At 39.5% G+C, this 16,610-nt stretch overlaps 5 non-coding genes and 1 pseudogene across 5 annotated transcripts; all 6 read right to left on the bottom strand.

Annotated features, from left to right (window-relative positions):
- Window positions 1-10,772: 10,772 nt before the first annotated feature.
- On the bottom strand, window positions 10,773-10,936 carry LOC135035634 (U1 spliceosomal RNA). The gene has a single exon (XR_010230637.1). It is a non-coding gene; the product is annotated as a U1 spliceosomal RNA (small nuclear RNA).
- A 643-nt stretch (window positions 10,937-11,579) lies between these two features.
- Window positions 11,580-11,742, bottom strand: LOC135035644 (U1 spliceosomal RNA). Its single transcript, XR_010230645.1, has one exon. It is a non-coding gene; the product is annotated as a U1 spliceosomal RNA (small nuclear RNA).
- Window positions 11,743-11,894: 152 nt separating this feature from the next.
- LOC135035649 (U1 spliceosomal RNA) lies at window positions 11,895-12,058 on the bottom strand. Its single transcript, XR_010230647.1, has one exon. It is a non-coding gene; the product is annotated as a U1 spliceosomal RNA (small nuclear RNA).
- Window positions 12,059-12,750: 692 nt separating this feature from the next.
- On the bottom strand, window positions 12,751-12,892 carry LOC135035647 (U1 spliceosomal RNA; annotated as a pseudogene).
- A 152-nt stretch (window positions 12,893-13,044) lies between these two features.
- LOC135035638 (U1 spliceosomal RNA) lies at window positions 13,045-13,208 on the bottom strand. The gene has a single exon (XR_010230641.1). It is a non-coding gene; the product is annotated as a U1 spliceosomal RNA (small nuclear RNA).
- Window positions 13,209-13,879: 671 nt separating this feature from the next.
- Window positions 13,880-14,036, bottom strand: LOC135035643 (U1 spliceosomal RNA). Its single transcript, XR_010230644.1, has one exon. It is a non-coding gene; the product is annotated as a U1 spliceosomal RNA (small nuclear RNA).
- Window positions 14,037-16,610: the final 2,574 nt, after the last annotated feature.

Raw genomic sequence — 16,610 nt, 5'->3', positions numbered from 1 at the left:
AGACTTGGCTTTGTGGACACTTTTCAGAGAACAAATTTGTTAGCATAAAAATAAAGCCAGAAAATGAAGAGCTGTTTAATCACGCAATTTGATTTTTTTGCCAGCATATTTCTTTTTCTCTGCAACCCACTGCTAAATTGTGCTTCCTAGATGTTTTTATAAAATCACTGAATCAAATCTAACTCTGATTACATCAGAGAAGGCCAGGTACCCTACACCATAACAGGGGGTATGAAATTTGACTTGTCTACTTAAAGATCACCAAAATCTGATAACAAGGTCAATTACATCCCTGGGTGGGATTGAACCACCAACCTTTTGGTTAATAGCCGTACACACTAATTGATTGAGACACTTTGCAAAAGTCCATACTGACAAAGGCTAATAAGCATTCATCTAAAACGTTTCCTAGAAAAACTTAAAAAAGTCAATAATCTGGAGAGTTTTTGTAAGATGTTTCTTCTATCAACCAACGAAGAAACACATTGGTACTTTCCCATGATGATTGAGTGCTTCAGGATCTCTTGCACTTACATGTGCAGCAGAGTACAGCAATGGAAGCATGCTGGGCCCATAACCCAGAGGTAGGCAGATTGAAACTATCCTCTGCTATATGCATTTTTTTGTTTGTTAATTAAAGTAATCCAAAACAGTGGCGCACCCAGGGGGGGTTTTAGCTGCATGAGTATTATTAATGACTGTCTAGCGTCCTCTGCAGCCTGCTGTCTTCCTGGTGGCACTTGCAAGTGCAATAAAAGTTTACTTTTTTTTAATTATAGTACATATATATCCATGTGCCTACATATATACACATGTATATACATACGTACGTACGTACGTACGTACGTACGTACATACATACATATAAACACACACACACACACACACACACATATGATATATATATATATACATGTGTATATATATGTGTACTGTATGTGTGTGTATATATATATATATATATATATATATATGTATGCATGTTTAATATGCTATGTATATGTGTATATGGATTCACTATGATCTCCCGGCCTCCCGGCGACCAGCATACCGGTGCCGGGAGGCCGGCTTACCAACAGTGTGGCGAGCGCAAATGAGACCCTTGCGGGCTCGCTGCGCTCGCCATGCTACGTGCGCCACACTATTCTATTCTCCCTCCAGGGGGGTCGTGGACCCCCACGAGGTAGAATAAGTGTCGGTATGCCGGCGGTCAGGCTCCCGGCGCCGGTATGCTGGTCGCCGGGAGCCCGACCGCCGGCATACTGAAGACCACCCGTGTATATGTATATGTATGTGTGTGTGTATGTGTGTGTATATATATATATATATATATATGTGTGTGTGTAGATATATGTGTATATATATATATATATATATATATGTGTACATATATATATATATATATATATATATATACACACACACAGACACACTAGTTTTACGGACCCAGCATATACTGGGTCACCTCAGTCCCCACCCCCGTGATTGGCTCCGCCCAGTTCTGGAAACCCCCCCATGCAAATCCTGCGTTTGCCACTGCAAAACTGGGATTGATATTTTGGCTCTTTTATTTTTACTTAAAGTACAATAACTTTTACCATTTTAATTTGTTTTTATAGTATATTGACAGTATTGTTTTCTTTCAAAAATCCACTTAATTTTCTTTACCCTATTATTAAAATGGTAATTGACAAAAAAAAAATAGATTGTCACCAGAAGAGCAATACAAAATGTACAAGTGATATATTAAAATCATCTTTCCAGCTTGAATTTCAATGATGCATTGGGGCAACGATTTTGTGAGAAACATCTTCACCCTTAAATAAAGATTTTCTTAATTCCTTACCTGTGTGCTAATTAGATATCACCTTGTTTTCACATTAAACAGACTTCCACATGAGAAAGCAGCAAGGATGCAGTGGCGTTAATGTTTCCTGGTGTCAACCTGTATTATTTCAGTAGACATTGAAATGAGGATGCATCTTGCTGCCTTTCCAATGAAGCAAGTTTAATTTAGTAATAGGTGAAAAACCATCCTTACAAAGGTGTTAATCAGAGACTTGGCTTTGTGGACACTTTTCAGAGAACAAATTTGTTAGCATAAAAATAAAGCCAGAAAATAAAGAGCTGTTTAATCACTCAATTGGATTTTTCTGCCAGCATATTTTTTTTCTCTGCAACCCACTGCTAAATTGTGCTTCCTAGCTGTTTTTATAAAATCACTGAATCAAATCTAACTCTGATTACATCAGAGAAGACCAGGTACCCTACACCATAACAGGGGGTTTGAAATTTTGACTTGTCTACTTAAAGATCACCAAAATCTGATAACAAGGTCAATTACGTACCTGGGTGGGATTGATCCACCAACCTTTTGGTTAATAGCCGTACACACTAACTGATTGCGCCACAGAGACACATTGCAAAAGTATATACTGACAAGGTCTAATAAGCATTCATCTAAAACGTTTCCTAGAAAAACTTTAAAAAGTCAATAATCTGGAGAGTTTTTGTAAGATGTTTCTTCCATCAACCAACGAATAAACACATTGGTACTTTCCCATGATGAGTGAGTGTTTCAGGATCTCTTGCACTTACATGTGCAGCAGAGTACAGCAATGGAAGCATGCTGGGCCCATAACCCAGAGGTAGGCAGATTGAAACTATCCTCTGCTATATGCTTTTTTTTTGTTAATTAAAGTAATCCAAAACTGGGATTGATATTTTGGCTCTTTTATTTTTACTTAAAGTACAATAACTTTTACCATTTTAATTTGTTTTAATAGTATATTGACAGTATTGATTTCTTTCAAAAATCCACTTAATTTTCTTTACCCTATTATTAAAATGGTAATTGACAAAAACAAACTACATTGTCACCAGAAGAGCAATACAAAATGTACAAGTGATATATTAAAATCATCTTTCCAGCTTGAATTTCAATGATGCATTGGGGCAATGATTTTGTGAGAAACATCTTCACCCTTAAATAAAGATTTTCTTAATTCCTTACCTGTGTGATAATTAGATATCACCTTGTTTTCGCATTAAACATACTTCCACATGAGAAAGCAGCAAGGATGCAGTGGCGTTAATGTTTCCTGGTGTCAACTTGTATTATTTCACGAGACATTGAAATGAGGATGCATCTTGCTGCCTTTCCAATGAAGCAAGTTTAATTTAGTAATAGGTGAAAAACCATCCCTACAAAGGTGTTAATCAGAGACTTGGCTTTGTGGACACTTTTCAGAGAACAAATTTGTTAGCATAAAAATAAAGCCAGAAAATGAAGAGCTGTTTAATCACTCAATTGGATTTTTCTGCCAGCATATTTTTTTTCTCTGCAAACCACTGCTAAATTGTGCTTCCTAGCTGTTTTTATAAAATCAATGAATCAAATCTAACTCTGATTACATCAGAGAAGGCCAGGTACCCTACACCATAACAGGGGGTTTGAAATTTTGACTTGTCTACTTAAAGATCACCAAAATCTGATAACAAGGTCAATTACATCCCTGGGTGGGATTGAACCACCAACCTTCTAGTTAATAGCCGTACACACTAACTGATTGCGCCACAGAGACACTTTGCGAAAGTGCATACTGACAAACGCTAATAAGCATTCATCTAAAACGTTTCCTAGAAAAACTTTAAAAAGTCAATAATCTGGAGAGTTTTTGTAAGATGTTTCTTCCATCAACCAATGAAGAAACACATTGGTACTTTCCCATGATGAGTGAGTGCTTCAGGATCTCTTGCACTTACATGTGCAGCAGAGTACAGCAATGGAAGCATGCTGGGCTCATAACCCAGAGGTAGGCAGATTGAAACTATCCTCTGCTGTATGCTTTTTTTTTAATTAAAGTAATCCAAAACTGGGATTGATATTTTGGCTCTTTTATTTTTACTTAAAGTACAATAACTTTTACCATTTTAATTTGTTTTAATAGTATATTGACAGTATTGTTTTCTTTCAAAAATCCACTTAATTTTCTTTACCCTATTATTAAAATGGTAATTGACAAAAACAAACTACATTGTCACCTGAAGAGCAATACAAAATGTACAAGTGATATATTAAAATCATCTTTCCAGCTTGAATTTCAATGATGCATTGGGGCAACGATTTTGTGAGAAACATCTTCACCCTTAAATAAAGATTTTCTTAATTCCTTACCTGTGTGCTAATTATATATCACCTTGTTTTCACATTAAACAGACTTCCACATGAGAAAGCAGCAAGGATGCAGTGGCGTTAATGTTTCCTGGTGTCAACCTGTATTATTTCAGTAGACATTGAAATGAGGATGCATCTTGCTGCCTTTCCAATGAAGCAAGTTTAATTTAGTAATAGGTGAAAAACCATCCTTACAAAGGTGTTAATCAGAGACTTGGCTTTGTGGACACTTTTCAGAGAACAAATTTGTTAGCATAAAAATAAAGCCAGAAAATAAAGAGCTGTTTAATCACTCAATTGGATTTTTCTGCCAGCATATTTTTTTTCTCTGCAACCCACTGCTAAATTGTGCTTCCTAGCTGTTTTTATAAAATCACTGAATCAAATCTAACTCTGATTACATCAGAGAAGGCCAGGTACCCTACACAATAAGAGGGGGTTTGAAATTTTGACTTGTCTACTTAAATATCACCAAAATCTGATCACAAAGTCAATTAAGTCCCTGGGTGGGATTGAACCACCAACCTTTTGGTTAATAGCCGAATACACTAACCGATTGCGCCACAGAGACACTTTGCAAAAAGTACATACTGACAAAGGCTAATAAGCATACATCTAGAACGTTTCCTAGAAAAACATTAAAAAATCAATAATCTGGAGAGTTTTTGTAAGATGTTTCTTCCATCAACCAACGAATAAACACATTGGTACTTTCCCATGATGAGTGAGTGCTTCAGGATCTCTTGCACTTACATGTGCAGCAGAGTACAGCAATGGAAGCATGCTGGGCCCATAACCAAGAGGTAGGCAGATTGAAACTATCCTCTGCTATATGCTTTTTTTTTGTTAATTAAAGTAATCCAAAACTGGGATTGATATTTTGGCTCTTTTATTTTTACTTAAAGTACAATAACTTTTACCATTTTAATTTGTTTTAATAGTATATTGACAGTATTGATTTCTTTCAAAAATCCACTTAATTTTCTTTACCCTATTATTAAAATGGTAATTGACAAAAACAAACTACATTGTCACCAGAAGAGCAATACAAAATGTACAAGTGATATATTAAAATCATCTTTCCAGCTTGAATTTCAATGATGCATTGGGGCAATGATTTTGTGAGAAACATCTTAACCCTTAAATAAAGATTTTCTTAATTCCTTACCTGTGTGATAATTAGATATCACCTTGTTTTCGCATTAAACAGACTTCCACATGAGAAAGCAGCAAGGATGCAGTGGCGTTAATGTTTCCTGGTGTCAACTTGTATTATTTCACGAGACATTGAAATGAGGATGCATCTTGCTACCTTTCCAATGAAGCAAGTTTAATTTAGTAATAGGTGAAAAACCATCCTTACAAAGGTGTTAATCAGAGACTTGGCTTTGTGGACACTTTTCAGAGAACAAATTTGTTAGCATAAAAATAAAGCCAGAAAATGAAGAGCTGTTTAATCACTCAATTGGATTTTTCTGCCAGCATATTTTTTTCTCTGCAAACCACTGCTAAATTGTGCTTCCTAGCTGTTTTTATAAAATCAATGAATCAAATCTAACTCTGATTACATCAGAGAAGGCCAGGTACCCTACACCATAAGAGGGGGTTTGAAATTTTGACTTGCCTACTTAAAGATCACCAAAATCTGATAACAAGGTCAATTACATCCCTGGGTGGGATTGAACCATCAACCTTTTAGTTAATAGCCGTACACACTAACTGATTGCGCCACAGAGACACTTTGCGAAAGTGCATACTGACAAAGGCTAATAAGCATTCATCTAAAACGTTTCCTAGAAAAACTTTAAAAAGTCAATAATCTGGAGAGTTTTTGTAAGATGTTTCTTCCATCAACCAACGAAGAAACACATTGGTACTTTCCCATGATGAGTGAGTGCTTCAGGATCTCTTGCACTTACATGTGCAGCAGAGTACAGCAATGGAAGCATGCTGGGCTCATAACCCAGAGGTAGGCAGATTGAAACTATCCTCTGCTGTATGCTTTTTTTTTTTATTAAAGTAATCCAAAACTGGGATTGATATTTTGGCTCTTTTATTTTTACTTAAAGTACAATAACTTTTACCATTTTAATTTGTTTTAATAGTATATTGACAGTATTGTTTTCTTTCAAAAATCAACTTAAATTTCTTTACCCTATTATTAAAATGGTAATTGACAAAAACAAACTACATTGTCACCAGAAGAGCAATACAAAATGTACAAGTGATATATTAAAATCATCTTTCCAGCTTGAATTTCAATGATGCATTGGGGCAACGATTTTGTGAGAAACATCTTCACCCTTAAATAAAGATTTTCTTAATTCCTTACCTGTGTGCTAATTAGATATCACCTTGTTTTCACATTAAACAGACTTCCACATGAGAAAGCAGCAAGGATGCAGTGGCGTTAATGTTTCCTGGTGTCAACTTGTATTATTTCAGTAGACATTGAAATGAGGATGCATCTTGCTGCCTTTCCAATGAAGCAAGTTTAATTTAGTAAAAGGTGAAAAACCATCCCTACAAAGGTGTTAATCAGAGACTTGGCTTTGTGGACACTTTTCAGAGAACAAATTTGTTAGCATAAAAATAAAGCCAGAAAATGAAGAGCTGTTTAATCACTCAATTGGATTTTTTTTGCCAGCATATTTCTTTTTCTCTGCAACCCACTGCTAAATTGTGCTTCCTAGCTGTTTTTTATAAAATCACTGAATCAAATCTAACTCTGATTACATCAGAGAAGGCCAGGTACCCTACACAATAAGAGGGGGTTTGAAATTTTGACTTGTCTACTTAAATATCACCAAAACCTGATCACAAGGTCAATTACGTTCCTGGGTGGGTTTGAACCACCAACCTTTTGGTTAATAGCCTTACACACTAACCAATTGCACCACAGAGACACTTTGCAAAAAGTATATACTGACAAAGGCTAATAAGCATTCATCAAGAACGTTTCCTAGAAAAACTTTAAAAAGTCAATAATCTGGAGAGTTTTTGTAAGATGTTTCTTCCATCAACCAATGAAGAAACACATTGGTACTTTCCCATGATGAGTGAGTGCTTCAGGATCTCTTGCACTTACATGTGCAGCAGAGTACTGCAATGGAAGCATGCTGGGCCCATAACCCAGAGATAGGCAGATTGAAACTATCCTTTGCTATATGCATTTTTTTGTTAATTAAAGTAATCCAAAACTGGGATTGATATTTTTGCTCTTTTATTTTTACTTAAAGTACAATAACTTTTACCATTTTAATTTGTTTTAATAGTATATTGACAGTATTGTTTTCTTTCAAAAATCCACTTTATTTTCTTTACCCTATTATTAAAATGGTAATTGACAAAAACAAACTACATTGTCACCAGAAGAGCAATACAAAATGTACAAGTGATATATTAAAATCATCTTTCCAGCTTGAATTTCAATGATGCATTGGGGCAACGATTTTGTGAGAAACATCTTCACCCTTAAATAAAGATTTTCTTAATTCCTTACCTGTGTGCTAATTAGATATCACCTTGTTTTCACATTAAACAGACTTCCACATGAGAAAGCAGCAAGGGTGCAGTGGCGTTAATGTTTCCTGGTGTCAACTTGTATTATTTCAGTAGACATTGAAATGAGGATGCATCTTGCTGCCTTTCCAATGAAGCAAGTTTAATTTAGTAATAGGTGAAAAACCATCCCTACAAAGGTGTTAATCAGAGACTTGGCTTTGTGGACACTTTTCAGAGAACAAATTTGTTAGCATAAAAATAAAGCCAGAAAATGAAGAGCTGTTTAATCACTCAATTGGATTTTTTTGCCAGCATATTTCTTTTTCTCTGCAACCCACTGCTAAATTGTGCTTCCTAGCTGTTTTTTATAAAATCACTGAATCAAATCTAACTCTGATTACATCAGAGAAGGCCAGGTACCCTACACAATAAGAGGGGGTTTGAAATTTTGACTTGTCTACTTAAAGATCACCAAAATCTGATCACAAGGTCAATTACGTCCCTGGGTGTGATTGAACCACCAACCTTTTAGTTAGTAGCTGTACACACTAACTGATTGCGCCACAGAGACACTTTGCAGAAGTAAATACTGACAAAGGCTAATAAGCATTCATCTAAAACGTTTCCTAGAAAAACTTTAAAAAGTCAATAATCTGGAGAGTTTTTGTAAGATGTTTCTTCCATCAACCAACGAATAAACACATTGGTACTTTCCCATGATGAGTGAGTGCTTCAGGATCTCTTGCACTTACATGTGCAGCAGAGTACTGCAATGGAAGCATGCTGGGCCCATAACCCAGAGGTAGGCAGATTGAAACTATCCTTTGCTATATGCATTTTTTTTTGTTAATTAAAGTAATCCAAAACTGGGATTGATATTTTTGCTCTTTTATTTTTACTTAAAGTACAATAACTTTTACCATTTTAATTTGTTTTAATAGTATATTGACAGTATTGTTTTCTTTCAAAAATCCACTTAATTTTCTTTACCCTATTATTAAAATGGTAATTGACAAAAACAAACTACATTGTCACCAGAAGAGCAATACAAAATGTACAAGTGATATATTAAAATCATCTTTCCAGCTTGAATTTCAATGATGCATTGGGGCAACGATTTTGTGAGAAACATCTTCACCCTTAAATAAAGATTTTCTTAATTCCTTACCTGTGTGCTAATTAGATATCACCTTGTTTTCACATTAAACAGACTTCCACATGAGAAAGCAGCAAGGATGCAGTGGCGTTAATGTTTCCTGGTGTCAACCTGTATTATTTCAGTAGACATTGAAATGAGGATGCATCTTGCTACCTTTCCAATGAAGCAAGTTTAATTTAGTAATAGGTGAAAAACCATCCCTACAAAGGTGTTAATCAGAGACTTGGCTTTGTGGACACTTTTCAGAGAACAAATTTGTTAGCATAAAAATAAAGCCAGAAAATGAAGAGCTGTTTAATCACTCAATTGGATTTTTTTGCCAGCATATTTCTTTTTCTCTGCAACCCACTGCTAAATTGTGCTTCCTAGCTGTTTTTATAAAATCACTGAATCAAATCTAACTCTGATTACATCAGAGAAGGCCAGGTACCCTACACCATAACAGGGGGTTTGAAATTTTGACTTGTCTACTTAAAGATCACCAAAATCTGATCACAAAGTCAATTACGTCCCTGGGTGTGATTGAACCACCAACCTTTTAGTTAGTAGCTGTACACACTAACTGATTGCGCCACAGAGACACTTTGCAGAAGTAAATACTGACAAAGGCTAATAAGCATTCATCTAAAACGTTTCCTAGAAAAACTTTAAAAAGTCAATAATCTGGAGAGTTTTTGTAAGATGTTTCTTCCATCAACCAACGAAGAAACACATTGGTACTTTCCCATGATGAGTGAGTGCTTCAGGATCTCTTGCACTTACATGTGCAGCAGAGTACAGCAATGGAAGCATGCTGGGCCCATAACCCAGAGGTAGGCAGATTGAAACTATCCTCTGCTATATGCATTTTTTTTTTTGTTAATTAAAGTAATCCAAAACTGGGATTGATATTTTGCCTCTTTTATTTTTACTTAAAGTACAATTTCTTTTACCATTTTAATTTGTTTTAATAGTATATTGACAGTATTGTTTTCTTTCAAAAATCCACTTAATTTTCTTTACCCTATTATTAAAATGGTAATTGACAAAAACAAACTACATTGTCACCAGAAGAGCAATACAAAATGTACAAGTGATATATTAAAATCATCTTTCCAGCTTGAATTTCAATGATGCATTGGGGCAACGATTTTGTGAGAAACATCTTCACCCTTAAATAAAGATTTTCTTAATTCCTTACTTGTGTGCTAATTAGATATCACCTTGTTTTCACATTAAACAGACTTCCACATGAGAAAGCAGCAAGGATGCAGTGGCGTTAATGTTTCCTGGTGTCAACTTGTATTATTTCAGTAGACATTGAAATGAGGATGCATCTTGCTGCCTTTACAATGAAGCAAGTTTAATTTAGTAATATGTGAAAAACCATCCCTACAAAGGTGTTAATCAGAGACTTGGCTTTGTGGACACTTTTCAGAGAACAAATTTGTTAGCATAAAAATAAAGCCAGAAATGAAGAGCTGTTTAATCACTCAATTGGATTTTTTTGCCAGCATATTTCTTTTTCTCTGCAACCCACTGCTAAATTGTGCTTCCTAGCTGTTTTTATAAAATCACTGAATCAAATCTAACTCTGATTACATCAGAGAAGGCTAGGTACCCTACACAATAAGAGGGGGTTTGAAATTTTGACTTGTCTACTTAAATATCACCAAAATCTGATCACAAGGTCAATTACGTCCCTGGGTAGGATTTAACCACCAACCTTTTGGTTAATAGCCGTACACACTAACCAATTGCGCCACAGAGACACTTTGCAAAAAGTACATACTGACAAAGGCTAATAAGCATTCATCTAGAACGTTTCCTAGAAAAACTTTAAAAAGTCAAGTGAAGGAGATCCAACTGAGGCAGCACAAGGGAACTCTCGAAAGAGGAACAAGGCAAGAGGAAGATCTGAGACAAAGAAATCTGACTTTTACCAGAGCTGACCAGAGGAAAGCACAAACACAGTCCCCCTCTACCACAAATAATGCAGTCGAGTTTCCCACATTTGGGGAAATCACAGGGGTCAGCATACCCAGAATGCAATGAATGAACCTCACCCTGGGAGAACAATCTTCATGACCATGGTATCTCCTATGCAAAATAAGTATGATTTGGGATAGGGCTGGGGAGGGCCGCTGCTCAGGCACATCTCTGTCAAGTAAAGGAGATTCAACTGAGGCAGCACAAGGGAACTCTCATCTGGGGACAACAACTGCAGGGAGAACACATATTTTCAGATGAACATGGGAGGGCAGAAGGCTGCCTAATACTGAAGCACCCCCAAACAACAAACCAAATGCAACAACTAGTGCAAGCATTCCTGGGGGAAGGCCTGCAGCAGATGGATTTGCATATGATGTCATCCAAGCAGTGGGTCAAAGTTGGCTTCAACCCTCGTCTGCATATGAAAAGAAAAAAGGGATGTGCAGGGCATGGCGTCCTTTTGTGGCGCTTGGATGAACCCTCCTTCGGTGTGGGGCTCATGTTGGCTATGCCCCAGCCCCTGAAGCATTCAAGATGATTTCTTGCAGCAGCTGGGCACTGAAACAGCTCCAGAGTTGCTCTGTAAAGCATGTAAAAGGGTGTGGGCCCTGCAGCACTACCTGTAGTATGCATTGTGCGTTGGAAGGCACAAAGTAAGCAGACGGGAGAGGTCAGGATAGTGCGCAAGGGCATAGAAGGGAGCGGCTCAAGAAAAGAGAAGTGGAAACAGACAGCAAACTAGGCTGGAGAAAGACCTGAGACAAAGAGATCTGAATTATATGAGAGCCGACCAGAGGAAACACAAATTATGCAGTCAAGTGTCCCACATTTGGGGAAATCGCAGGAGCAGCACACCCAGAGTGCAATGGGTGAGCCTTGCCCTGGGAGAAGCACCTTCCTGATCATAGTATCTCACCTGGCAGGTAAATAGGAGTTGGGCTAGAGCTGGGGAGGGTCGCTGCTCGTGCACCCCCCTGTCAAGTGAAGGAGATCCAACTGAGGCAGCACAAGGGAACTCTCGAAAGAAGAACAAGGCTAGAGGAAGATCTGAGACAAAGAAATCTGACTTTTACCAGAGCTGACCAGAGGAAAGCACAAACACAGTCCCCCACTACCACAAATAATGCAGTCGAGTTTCCCACATTTGGGGAAATCACAGGGGTCAGCATACCCAGAATGCAATGAATGAACCTCACCCTGGGAGAACAATCTTCATGACCATGGTATCTCCTATGCAAAATAAGTATGATTTGGGATAGGGCTGGGGAGGGCCGCTGCTCAGGCACATCTCTGTCAAGTAAAGGAGATTCAACTGAGGCAGCACAAGGGAACTCTCATCTGGGGACAACAACTGCAGGGAGAACACATATTTTCAGATGAACATGGGAGGGCAGAAGGCTGCCTAATACTGAAGCACCCCCAAACAACAAACCAAATGCAACAACTAGTGCAAGCATTCCTGGGGGAAGGCCTGCAGCAGATTGATTTGCATATGGTAATGCCATCCAAGCAGTGGGTCAAAGTTGGCTTCAACCCTCGTCTGCATATGAAAAGAGAAAAGGGGCGTGCAGGGCATGGCGGCCTTTTGCGGCGCTTGGATGACCCCTAGTTCGCATTAAACACCTCCACCCTCCTTCGGTGTGGGGCTCATGTTGGCTATGCCCCAGCCCCTGAAGCATTCAAGCTGATTTCTTGCAGCAGCTGGGCACTGTAACAGCTCCAGAGCTGCTCTGTAAGGCAAGTAAAAGGGTGTGGGCCCTGCAGCACTACCTGTAGTTCGCATTGTGCATTGGAAGGCACAAAGTAAGCAGATGGGAGAAGTCAGGATAGTGCGCAAGGGCATAGAAGGGAGCGGCTCAAGAAAAGAGAAGTGGAAACAGACAGCAAACTAGGCTGAAGAGAGACCTGAGACAAAGAGATCTGAATTATATGAGAGCCGACCAGGGGAAACACAAATTATGCAGTCAAGTTTCCCACATTTGGGGAAATCAAAGGGGCAGCACACCCAGAGTGCAATGGGTGAGGCTTGCCCTGGGAGAAGCACCTACATGATCATCGTATCTCACCTGGCAGGTAAGTAGGAGTTGGGCTAGAGCTGGGGAGGGTCGCTGCTCGGGCACCCCCCTGTCAAGTGAAGGAGATCCAACTGAGGCAGCACAAGGGAACTCTCGAAAGAAGAACAAGGCTAGAGGAAGATCTGAGACAAAGAAATCTGACTTTTACCAGAGCTGACCAGAGGAAAGCACAAACACAGTCCCCCACTACCACAAATAATGCAGTCGAGTTTCCCACATTTGGGGAAATCACAGGGGTCATCATACCCAGAATGCAATGAATGAACCTCACCCTGGGAGAACAATCTTCATGACCATGATATCTCCTATGCAAAATAAGTATGATTTGGGATAGGGCTGGGGAGGGCCGCTGCTCAGGCACATCTCTGTCAAGTAAAGGAGATTCAACTGAGGCAGCACAAGGGAACTCTCATCTGGGGACAACAACTGCAGGGAGAACACATATTTTCAGATGAACATGGGAGGGCAGAAGGCTGCCTAATACTGAAGCACCCCCAAACAACAAACCAAATGCAACAACTAGTACAAGCATTCCTGGGGGAAGGCCTGCAGCAGATGGATTTGCATATGGTGATGTCATCCAAGCAGTGGGTCAAAGTTGGCTTCAACCCTCGTCTGCATATGAAAAGAGAAAAGGGGCGTGCAGGGCATGGCGGCCTTTTGCGGCGCTTGGATGACCCCTAGTTCGCATTAAACACCTCCACCCTACTTCGGTGTGGGGCTCATGTTGGCTATGCCCCAGCCCCTGAAGCATTCAAGCTGATTACTTGCAGCAGCTGGGCACTGTAATAGCTCCAGAGCTGCTCTGTAAGGCAAGTAAAAGGGTGTGGGCCCTGCAGCACTACCTGTAGTTCGCATTGTGCGTTGGAAGGCACAAAGTAAGCAGATGGGAGAAGTCAAGATAGTGCGCAAGGGCATAGAAGGGAGCGGCTCAAGAAAAGAGAAGTTGAAACAGACAGCAAACTAGGCTGGAGAGAGACCTGAGACAAAGAGATCTGACGAGAGCTGACCAGGGGAAACACAAATTATGCAGTCAAGTTTCCCACATTTGGGGAAATCACAGGGGCAGCACACCCAGAGTGCAATGGGTGAGCCTTGCCCTGGGAGAAGCACCTACATGATCATAGTATCTCACCTGGCAGGTAAGTAGGAGTTGGGCTAGAGCTGCGAAGGGTCTGTCAAAGTCAGAAAAATATCTCTATGCACACTACCATATTTGCACCTCACCCAGGTCCGTGCTGCGCATGCGTACGCTCTCCCGTACGTGCGCATACTCACAGTCGCGGGCACCCGCAGGCGCATGGTATGCGTATTTACGGTAGAGTTTATGTGGTTGTAGCGTGCGACTCAATCGTAACATATTTTCACTAATAATGTATTTTGTAGATCATGGTCCCTTTGATAGATTCTGAAAGTTTGGTTAATATAGAATGTTTATGAACAGAGGAATCCCTCTTTGTTTGATACGAAGGGTCAGACAGGAGTAATACAGTGGTGTTTAGTATCCATCGGAAGAATATTTAATTAGAAATATTCCGGTGTTGGTTTGAAGCAGATCAATCGCTCGTGCGAATAGTTATGGACATAAGAAGTTTATGAACATTTACTTTATTTGCACTTTATTACCCATGCGGCGGGAAACCCAGTTTCCCTCCCACCTGAGCAGTTGGAAATAGTCACAGCCCACCTGTATGAATCAACCTATGACCTTTTGTTATAATGCGAAGCCGAATTCCTGTGTCCAATGAACAATGAGATTGTAGGGACCATTGAATTGTATTGTGTGTGGGGCATAAATAGGCAGGCCGACCGTATCCAGTTCTCTCTCTCTTCAACGGTTCTCATTGCTGATAATCGGGAGCTGGATATCGAGGCGCATGCGATCGTTCCCCTAGTGCGTAAGTTTTCTCCGTAATCATATTGTCTTACTGTGAGCCATCTCTCTCTCTCTCTATCTCTCTCTCTCTACTCTTTCTCTCGTATTTTCCTTTAATTGTATTGTATTGTATTTCCTGTGTAGTTTATCTGGTTAGTTGGTTTATGTTATATTGTAGTGTATGCTTTGTACTGTGATTCTTTTTGCAAGTATAATAGTCATAATACATATAATAGGTTTCGGACCCTAAGCCCAGGTATCTGTGTATTCTTTATAGTGTTAAGTATTCTCTGAGCGCCGGTGACGCTCAAGCAGCTTTGTAGTTAATCAGGTTACACCAGGTTGCACTTACACTCTGTCTCTACACTAAGGTATACTGTGTATCTCATCATTAAAGGTATAGAGATAAAGGTTTAAACGTTGTAAGCGTCTGCACCGCTGGTGATCTCCTCGTGGTCCCGAGCGTACGCTACGCTATAGCGAATCATTACGTTAGTCGGCAGCCAATAGCGTGCCTGCCTGTGATCACTGGGCCGTAAGCGAACGTGACGCTTGAGCGTCTCGACTACGGTTGAGCGATCGCTACACAACTTGCGTACCCTTACGGTACTTCTTACGTAGATAGCGTATAGTGTTCTTAGACCTCTTAAAGTGTTTTATATACGATAAATATTCAGCTTTATCAATTGGCGGCTCGCCCGTCCTTCACATATCTGCACTAGGTAGATCAGCAGACATTATCCCTCAGCAAAGGGCGGGAGGTTGTATCCCTCGTAGTGCTGACAGGATAAGCGTCTGCTTCACTTAGGTAAAGAGTGCTGAAGGAATCCGGGAACCGGAGGTAAGAACAAAACGCTAGTGTCTTTTAAAACTGTTTATTTTTCTGTCTTGCGTACACACGCACGCACACATATATATATCTGCATTTCTTTTTCTTTTTCATTTTCGTATATCACTCTCCTGTCTGCCAGTTTTTATAGTTGATAGAAGTGCTAAAAAGAGAGTTGCCGTTATTTCATAGTTTAAGAGTAAAGGTAATATAGTTAAAAGATAGACAAACACACAGTTTCGCCTGGGAGATAAGGCGAAGTCAGTGTGTTTGTGTGGTAGATGATCAAGGATCATCTACATTGATAAAAGTATAAATTGTGTTACGGTGGATCTTTGCTTTGCGTATACGTGTCTCTAACAAAGACTTGCGTACGCAATCCAAAGGCCGACGCACGCAGCGTACGTTACGCAACGGAGCGTCCGGTTACGCCCACGTAGCTCAAGTCACGATAAGTTGATTTTTAACGCAAAGCGATAAATAACGCGAGGCGAGAAATAACGCAAGTCTATTTTTGGGTGTCCGAAATTTAGTTAACAGATCCTGCTCCTAATTGGTAACACACCTGATCTGAAGAAAAATTTCTGCGCAGAAATAGAAATAGAAACAAAAGTGTACATGTGATGAGTGAGTGTTTTTACAATTTTTAAAGGTTGAACCACAAGAAAAGTCGAGTACTCGTGAGGTACATGCGTGTAAGTGACGTGCACGGTGGCTAGGGAGGCATCTCTGGTTAAATATACAATTTTGAGCATTAGAGTATAGCAGACCAGGAGGTCATACTGTAACAAGACCAGGAGGTCATAACAGACCAGGAGGTCCAGGTACAGCTGACAAGGAAGTCTGCTATACAGTTCACAGGCACAACACCGAAAAGGGTTGGTGCAACACCCATATAGGCCATATAAGCTCTGGCTGAAGGAATTCGCAGTCGTAAGTTTCGATTCCATTGGTCTTTCCGTACATAAGCTTAGTTGTTTGTGTACTGAACGACTGGACCGCACGTAAGTGTGTGCAGT

This window comes from Pseudophryne corroboree, unplaced genomic scaffold (assembly GCF_028390025.1).
Source record: "Pseudophryne corroboree isolate aPseCor3 unplaced genomic scaffold, aPseCor3.hap2 scaffold_609, whole genome shotgun sequence".
Taxonomy (NCBI): domain Eukaryota; kingdom Metazoa; phylum Chordata; class Amphibia; order Anura; family Myobatrachidae; genus Pseudophryne; species Pseudophryne corroboree.
This window is presented reverse-complemented; position numbering and strand designations above follow the sequence as displayed.